This window comes from Canis aureus, chromosome 9, assembly GCF_053574225.1.
Source record: "Canis aureus isolate CA01 chromosome 9, VMU_Caureus_v.1.0, whole genome shotgun sequence".
NCBI lineage: Eukaryota > Metazoa > Chordata > Mammalia > Carnivora > Canidae > Canis > Canis aureus.
Genome location: NC_135619.1, coordinates 61,887,704 through 61,896,355, shown reverse-complemented (window position 1 = coordinate 61,896,355; position 8,652 = coordinate 61,887,704). Strand labels below are relative to the sequence as shown.

Here is an 8,652-nt window from a genome sequence, read left to right as displayed (position 1 = left end):
GCTTGACAATAATAGCCTATGGAGAAACAATATAAGCAGCCCTCCCCATTCAGAGGCTGAGAATCTTTTATCCAGAATAAGGATAGGCAAACTGTAGTCCGTAAGCCAAATCTGACCCATCACCAGTATTTTTTAATAAAGTTTTATTGGAACATACACATGCTCATTTGTTTATGTATGGTCTATGGGCTCTTCTGTGCTACAATGGCAGGTTTGAGTAGTTGCAGCAAAGACCATATGGCCTAAAATATATAACCGTCTAGCCCTATGGTGAGCTCTGATTTGAAAGGACTCTCAAGCTGATTATTGTGTTTAGTACACAGGAAGTGCCTCCATGAGAATGGTCCTTCTTTCAGATGCTAAAATAAGAAAAACAACTTGTTCCATTTTAATTATACTGCTTTACTGAGAAACAGGGAATCTTATTGTTACTTCTGTCAGGGAACCTATTTCACTTGATTTTTCTTGGGTTGGATTTTATTTTGGGTTGCTTTGTGTCATAAGTCTTCTTTTTCTTCTTGAAAATGTGGATATACTTTCCATTTACTGGCTCATTTAACAAATATCTTTTGAGCACCTGTCCAAAGGCAGGTACTGGGCTACATGTTAAGGATATTACATGAAGCAGATCAAGCGACTTGCTTCCTCGAGTCTCTTGGGCTCTTGTGGAGAAGTAGATCACTAACTAGGCAGTTACAGGACATTAAGGAGCTGATGAAAGAGGCACCTAATGCAGTTTTGTGGGGTTGCACATGGGGCGTCTGGGAAGGCCTATCAGAAGAAACAGGGACAAAAATGAGAGTGGATGGCTGAGTGGAGCTTAGATAGCCATGGGGAATTAGGAAAAGAAAAGCTATTTTCAGGTAGAGAGAACAAAAAGCTCAAAGCCTGGAGGAGGGCATGTCACAGTGAATTTGAGAACTAGAACCAGCAGTGCTTCCCCAACTTTTTCTTTTAAAGGAACCCATAGAAATGATAGTATTTGTATGCCATTGGATTAGTTAGGGTTCTTCAGAGAAACAGAATACACATATTGAGATTTTTATGAGAAATTGGCTCATGTGAATATGAAGGCTGGCAAGTCCAAAATTTGCCGTGTAGGCCAGCAGGCTGGAAGCCCAGGAGAGCTGATATGCTGCAGTGCCAGTCTTCAGACTTCTGCTGGCAGGAGGGAGTCCCAGGAGAACCAACCTTCCCGCTTGAGTCTGAAGGCTGTCCTCCATAGAATCAGGGATGAAGTCTAAAAGCAGTCTGCTGGAGAATTCTCTTTTGTTAGAAGAAGCCAGTCTTTTTGGTCTTATTGAGCCTCCAACTGATTAGATGAGGACTACCCATATTGTGGAAGGCAATCTGCTTTAGTTAACATCCACTAGTTTAAATGTTAACCTCATCCAAAGCACTTTGCAGAAATACCCAGAATAACATTTTACCAAATATCTGAGTACCCTATAGTTCATTCAAGTTTGCACATAAAATCCACCAGCATAACCACTTGAAGCAGATAAAAGAGAATGCTTACAGCTCCAGCCTCCAGCCTGGGTACTAGCTCCATTTTATGAGAGAATCCCTATTTCAGCCCATTTGTAATCCTCCTGCCACATCACAAGGCCATGTTGAATGATTTGCATTATATTAGGAAAAAATGCAGAATCATTGGAAGGTTTTACTCTTTGAGCTTTATTCTCCATTTGACATTTCATAGAGAAGAGAGTAAGAATTGCATATGGGAATTTTTATTGATCAGGTCTGGATATGGTCCCCCTAACTTCCACTCACATTCTAGCACCAGAACTCAGTCTCAAGACCACATGTAATTGGAGAGAGGGTGATGCTGCGGCCTATGCATGTGTCCAGAAAGAAGAGATGCACTTGGATATTACAGAGTTATAGTAATCTCTGCCAAGAAAGAAGAATCAGACAGGGAGGAGGAGAGCCAGGCTTGTTGTGGGAGCCAAGGAGAGGTGAGTTTCAAGTTTCCTAAATTTTCATTCTATTACATTCAAATAGCATAAGCTCTTCAATGAGATTTCTGCATTTAATATTTCAGTTACTATTGGTGACTCCCATAAAAAGAATTTTATTATAGTAACTGAGAGTGTGGGTCAGGAGATTAAGGAATGAATGGGAGAAGTGGAGAAAGCAGACTGAGAGTTAAAAAAAAAATGAAATTGAACATAGGGAAATCAGTGGGGGTATAGCTTTGATGAGTCAGCAGAAAAAAAAGTGTGTGTGTGTGTGTGTGTGTGTGTGTGTTTAAGGATGAGATAAGCATATTTATAGAGGGAAAGAAAAGATAAAGTGGAGATAAAAAGGTCAAAATGCAGGAGAAAGGGATATGATTTGTAGGATGAGTTTCTAAGGTGATGCTATTTAACCTCTGGTTAGAGGAATCTGTTTTTAAAGGAAAAAGGCAACTTTTCTCTCTTCAGAAATATTCCAAAGCTCATATAAGTGAATATCTAAGACGATGAGAGAATGACCAAATGTTTCTCGAAGGCATTTGAATTATGTTGAAGGGGAACACAAAGGGAAAGTGAGGAGATTCAAATTTTGTGAACTATATATCTTGGAAATAGTGGGGTTCTGTGCAAGTTCTGTGAGAATGGAGGAGAGCCATGAATATCTGGAAGAGTTTCACTGGGGAAGAAGAGAAAAAAAAAGTCAAGAAAGCATTGAGATGCCGTGGAAGTTAGATATCCCGCTTTTGTAATAATGACCTGAAGAGTTATATGATTTCTTCTAGTCTCTTTTGGAACCAGAAGAGATTGAGGTGAGGTGTCTAGGGAAGGACACTAGGACGCAGAAGGGTTTCAAATGAAGGAGTGATGGGTTCTGAAGAGGTCCCTGAGCAAAGTGGTGGAAGGAATGAAGATATTTAGGCCAAAGAAAATGGATGACCTCACTACTGCTACCTTATAGAATGGAGTTGCTCCAAGTATAGACAGGAACTACTTGCACACAATTAATGCTATGCTTATTGAAAATATAAATGTCAGGGGCATCTGTGTGGTTCAGTCAATTGGGTGTCTGCATTCAACTAAGGTCATGATCCCAGGGTCTGCATCGGTCTCCCTGTGCAGCGGGGAGTCTGCTTCTCCCTCTGTCCCTCACCCTGCTCATTCTCTCTCTCTCTCTCAAATAAATTAATAAAATCTTTAAAAAAAAGAAAATTTATAGTCCATCTGAGAGAATAAGGAACCTTCCTTGCCTTGCCGGGAAGCTCTGAGGAGATTTTTAGACATTGACACAGAAAAATACCTGTTGGAGACCACGGTCAGAGTCTGGGCAGGTGTTTGAAGGGAAAGGGGATGAAACAGATTGTTATAGGCCGTTTCAGCCCAAGAAGAACCTTGACTGCTCTTCCCTTCCTGTTATCCATAGACCTAGTTGTCAGGAATGGCTGCATGTGCTTTGACCACATGCAAAGGCTCATGTCTGCTGGGAATGGGTTTCTAACAGAGAAAGAACAGTGAATTACAGAGTTAGATCTAAACATGATACGAAGGAGAAAGTTTTTGCTTTGTTTTCTAAAATTATTCTGGAGAAAAGTCCTGATTTCGATGTTCAAACAGATGCCACAGAAACAAAAACAAAATAGAATGAGCGATTGAAATTCCTCTGAATCAGCATTCTGAAGGCAGGCAGAGTTCAACAATTGTGCAGAGACCCATTTTAGAGGCCTTTCTCTACTTGGAGAGGAAAAAAAAAATCATGCTTTGGGAGCTCATCTCTGTCCCTTTTCAAAAGAAGGATGAGATACAAGGCATAAGCAATCAAACAATATCACTAAGTTTCTTCTCTGCAACTGGAAAAATTCAAATTGCTGAGTATTGATCATGGATCCATCTATTGCCTCATGCATTTATTCATGCAGGCAGTCAGAGTCCAGTGCTTTCTAGATGCCAAATAACATGTGTAAAGCACAGTCCCTGCCCTGGAGGAAGACCTAGGTCAGTCTGGGAAGGAGACAGAGAAACACCTAATGGACATGTGGTATGGCCCAGCAGTGATTGTGGTGCATACAGAGGAAGGGGGCGGGGGACACAGTGCTCTGGAGATGCCACGGAAGGGGAAGGGCTTCACCTTGGACCCGACATACAGGTGGACCTTCACTACCTGTGCCGTACTCTTCAGGAAATAAAATGAGCATTCAAGCAAGGACAGAATTCAGGCAATATATTTCTGCCATTTGCGCAAATGATTTTTGAGAGAATTTGGCATTTTACTAGTATACCTTCCAGAACTTACTGGAGAAGAGCAAGATTGAGATAAAGCAGAACAAACAGAAAGCTGGCTCTCTGCTGCCTAATAACTTGCAGGAAAAATAAGATGGGGTGTTCATATGAGATTTCCAGCCACGCAAAGTTGTCTGGAACCTTGGTAACAAATTCACGAAGCACCTATGACTTTGAAAGAGGGCGCCAGATGTGAGAGCAAGCTGAACTAGTGAGGTGCAAATGCAAAAATCCACAAGAGGTTAGGAAGGAACAGACACAGTACAGAGGGATGGGCTGAGGAACTTTGTGGATACAGGTCTCCGTCACTGCCAGTGCAGGAAGTCACGTGGAGGATTTAAGGGGAAACTAAGACATTAAAAAAAAAAAAAAAATGACCACAGTTACCGAAACAGTAGAATAACCAGGAAAGTACTCTCATGTGCTCAGTGAGTGAAATAGGAGAGGTGATATCAGAGTCCTTGTGCTTTCCCCAAAGAGGCCATCAGAACAGCTCAGGCTGGCTGGCCAGGATGCTGGGGCCTGGGTATTCGGAACTGACTGCACATGGAGGCTCACCTCCGACCTCTGTTCTGTGAATCTGGTGTCCCAAGGAGGGAGACCTTCTCAATGATTGCTCTCAAATTCACGGGAACTGAACGGAAAGAAATTTTTCTTGGCATTCTCTAATAGTTTCGCACTTTCTGGCAGATTTTTTCCACCAGCAGAACAGAGAGTGAAAAGACCAACGGAAGTCTCACACACGTTTTGATTCACAGATGCCCTCCTTGTACATGACCTCAGAGAAAACAGTATCCAGCCCAGGAGCTGCAGGTAGGGGGATACATTTCAGTTAACTTCTTTTCCCTGGGAAAGAGGAAGTTTTATATCTAGCCTCAAACCTGTGTGTGTGTGTGTGTGTGTGTGTGTGTGTGTGTCAAGTGTGTGTGTCCTCTAAAATGGTTTATTGAATATTTTCTGATTGCAAAACAAATGCAAAACAAATATTTGTTGATCACATATGTTGCATGAGGGCATTTCAGAGCAGAAGTGATAATAGCTGCTGCACAAACATATACACAAATACAGTGTGACAAGTTTTTTGGTTTTTTTTTTTTCCCTTCTCTAGCTTTAAAGACTGTGTTAGGCATCCAAACACAGGGCAGCTCTGTCTTTCCCTCTTCCCATGAGAACCTCGAGGGCTAAATAAAAATCTTGCTCCAAGAATTAAGGTACCTTGGGCCAAATAGCCTCATGATAGAGTGGCTTGCTGCGATGAAAGTTAAAGCCCATAGGCATTAGGATAACAATTTGCAGAAATGCAAGGGCTAAATCTTGGTCAGAACTGAGGTGTTCTGGCCCGGGTAGCAAGAGCAGAACCCATGCCCTGGAGCACTCATGCTGATGCTCTGTGACGGATGCTACCAATTACCTCAGATAATTCCTGGCATCTTTGGTAGGGGAATCAGTGGTGCTTTTTATTTCCCAGTCTGTTTTAGACCACTTCCTATACAAAGACCACAAATGGGATAATTGTGGAAATAGATACTCTTTTAGAGCTGGAAGGGATTCTAGAAATAATATGAGCCTTGGCCTTCACTTTGCAGATGGGTAACTGAAGTCCAGAAAGGAGCAGTGCTCCACCCCATGTCCCAGAGCAGGCTTATGGCCAAGCCAGACTCAAAGCCAATGTGTGTGCTGACACCCGCTCCAGGCCTGTTTCTATCGGGTATGTTTCCTGTGACCAGCAGTGGCTCCTAGTCACCGAAGGAGACAAAATCCAAATTCTAGGATATGGCTCTTTGAGATCTGCCGAACCCTGTCTGCTTCTCTAGCTTTATTTTCCCTTGTTCTCTCTTCCCCTCATTGCTACCTTCTTTTACTAGGTACTTTTAACTCCAGCCACTTCCAACTTCCCACAGTTCCCTTAATATGCCAGGAAATTTTGTGCTTTGAGTGACTTGCTACTCCTGCCTCTACACAGGCTGACTCTTCTCTGTTCAGCCTGCGGTACTCAAACGACACCTGACCTTCTCCACGAAGGCCTCCCTACTTCCTGCTTCACGGTAGGTTACCTCCTCACAGCATTCTCCACACACACCTCAAAGAATTTTTCAAGAGCAGCAGTTGGAATGGTTTTAAAAAATTGTTAGTCTCCCTCTTTAAAGATCAGGATCTTGACTTACTTGATTTTGTATTCTCTTCCCGAGCCTTCCCTCCCCCAGCATTCGGCACAGGACCTGATGCAGGGAACATTCTCAGTAAATGCTAAAGGAAGGGCTGGATGAGTAAACCAACTGGACTCTAAATTGGCAAGAAAGAGTCACATTGATGGCCACTCCTCTAACCCATAACCCATAACGATCACAAAGGTAGTTCTTATGAAAAACAGAGACTGAATATGAAAATTCCCAGCTAAGGTGACCAGATCTTTGTGGTTAGTAGCAGAGACTTTAGAGCCAGATTTCCTTAGACTTTAAAGCCAGTTAAAAGTCCAGTTCTACTACTGACTAGCTAGTGTCTAATAGTTACTTATCTTTATTGTCAATTTACAATAATAATAGTATTAAACTCTTAGGAATTTTATAAAGATTAAATGAGTGGGGGACCTGGATGGCTCAGTTGGTTAAACATCTGTCTGCCCTTGGATCAAGTCATGATCTCAGAGTCCTGGGATCGAGCCCCGACCCATCGGGCTCCCTGCTCAGTGTAAAGCCTGCTTCTCCATCTCCCTCTGCCTCTCCCCCTGCTTGTGCTCTCTCTCTCTCTCTGTCAAATGAATAAATAAAATCTTTTTTTAAAAAGTTTAAATGAATGGAAATATATCTGTATATACATTCACTTAGCACAGACATTTGTCAAGTGCTACATAAAAAATGAGAAAGTGAACTCTTCTTCTTTTCCTCTTCCCCCTTTTATTTCTTAATAAAATAACAGTTACTACCAATTTTAAGAAATGGCAGTGTTTGTGGGAGGAGGGAGAAGCCAAGGAAATACAAGACAGAATAATCAAGGGAAAAATACAACAAATAGAGTCAATTAAGAAGTATGTTAGTGATTAAGAGTACATATTCTAAATGATACAGAATTTATTGTCTACAATGTGGTGGTTAACAGACTAAACCTTTCACATACATTATCCAATCCTTGGTAGGACTCTGAAAAATAGACATTACTATCCTCATTTCACAAATCACATAATAGGTTCAGAAAAGAAATTTGTCCAAAGTTGCACAGCTGGTAAAATTCAGAGTTGAGACTTATAATGTGATCAGTAGTTTAAGATGTCAGACCCCCAAGCTCAAAGCTATGTCCACCCACTATCCATACCTGTATGACCATAGGCAATTTGCTTAGCATTTTGATCTCTATTTCCTCATCTGTAAAATGAAATGTATCATGAGTTGCTAGGGGATTAGATGAATTAATACCAAAAGTGGTAAAGTAAAGTGGTCAGACTATTGCTCTGCATTTATGATTACTCCTGCTACAGCAGAGCAAGGCACCACTGGTCAAACTTTTTTTTTTTTTTTTTTTTTTTTTTTATAAAGTTACACAGAGTTTCTGAGGAGTCACCTTTCTGTAATTCTCCCATCTATAGGAGTGGACAATTATCTGAAACTCTTAATAATAAAAAGAAAAACAAAGAAGAAAGGAAACTGATTCTCCCTCCCTAGATTTACAGCATTAGTCAAAAACATCCCTCCTCAAAAATCTGCTCAGCCATTAGAAACGACAAATACCCACCATTTGCTTCGACATGGATGGAACTGGAGGGTATTATGCTGAGTGAAATAAGTCAATCGGAGAAGGACAAACATTATATGGTCTCATTCATTTGGGGAATATAAAAAATAGTGAAAGGGAATAAAGGGGAAAGGAGAAAAAATGAGTGGGGAATATCAGAAAGGGAGACAGAACATGAAAGACTCCTAACTCTGGGAAACGAACTAGGGGTGGTGGAAGGGGAGGAGGGCGGAGGGTGGGGGTGACTGGGTGACAGACACTGAGGGGGGCACTTGACGGGATGAGCACTGGGTGTTATTCTATATGTTGGCAAATTGAAAACCAATAAAAAATAAATGTATATAAAAAAATCTGCTTCAATGGAATTAGCTAAATTTCTGTTTGCCTTGATGATTCCCAGCTCTAACATTAAATGGAAATGCATGTTTGAGGACACACAATTACTTGATGCTCAAGGAAAAGTCTTTCTTGTGTAAGTGGGACTCTAGTTCTCTTTGATGGATAGGAGAAGGTATTTGAGACGAGTAAGTAAAGGCAATTTGTCCTTAAGACTATGTCCAATTAATTTGCTAGATAGGTTACATAACTGCATGAAGAAAGACAACTGCTGCATCCAGAGAAGAGACCCTTTAGTCATCTACTAGATAACTAGCATTCAACAACGACCAATGTTTAAGCCAAGTGCTCATAT

The 8,652-nt window shown here is 41.3% G+C and overlaps 1 long non-coding RNA gene across 1 annotated transcript; it reads left to right on the top strand.

The window, feature by feature from the left end:
• The first annotated feature begins 4,719 nt into the window (after positions 1-4,719).
• LOC144320180 (uncharacterized) lies at positions 4,720-8,163 on the top strand. The gene is made up of 3 exons (XR_013385743.1): positions 4,720-5,048; positions 5,822-5,943; positions 7,816-8,163. It is a non-coding gene; the product is annotated as an uncharacterized LOC144320180 (long non-coding RNA).
• Positions 8,164-8,652: the final 489 nt, after the last annotated feature.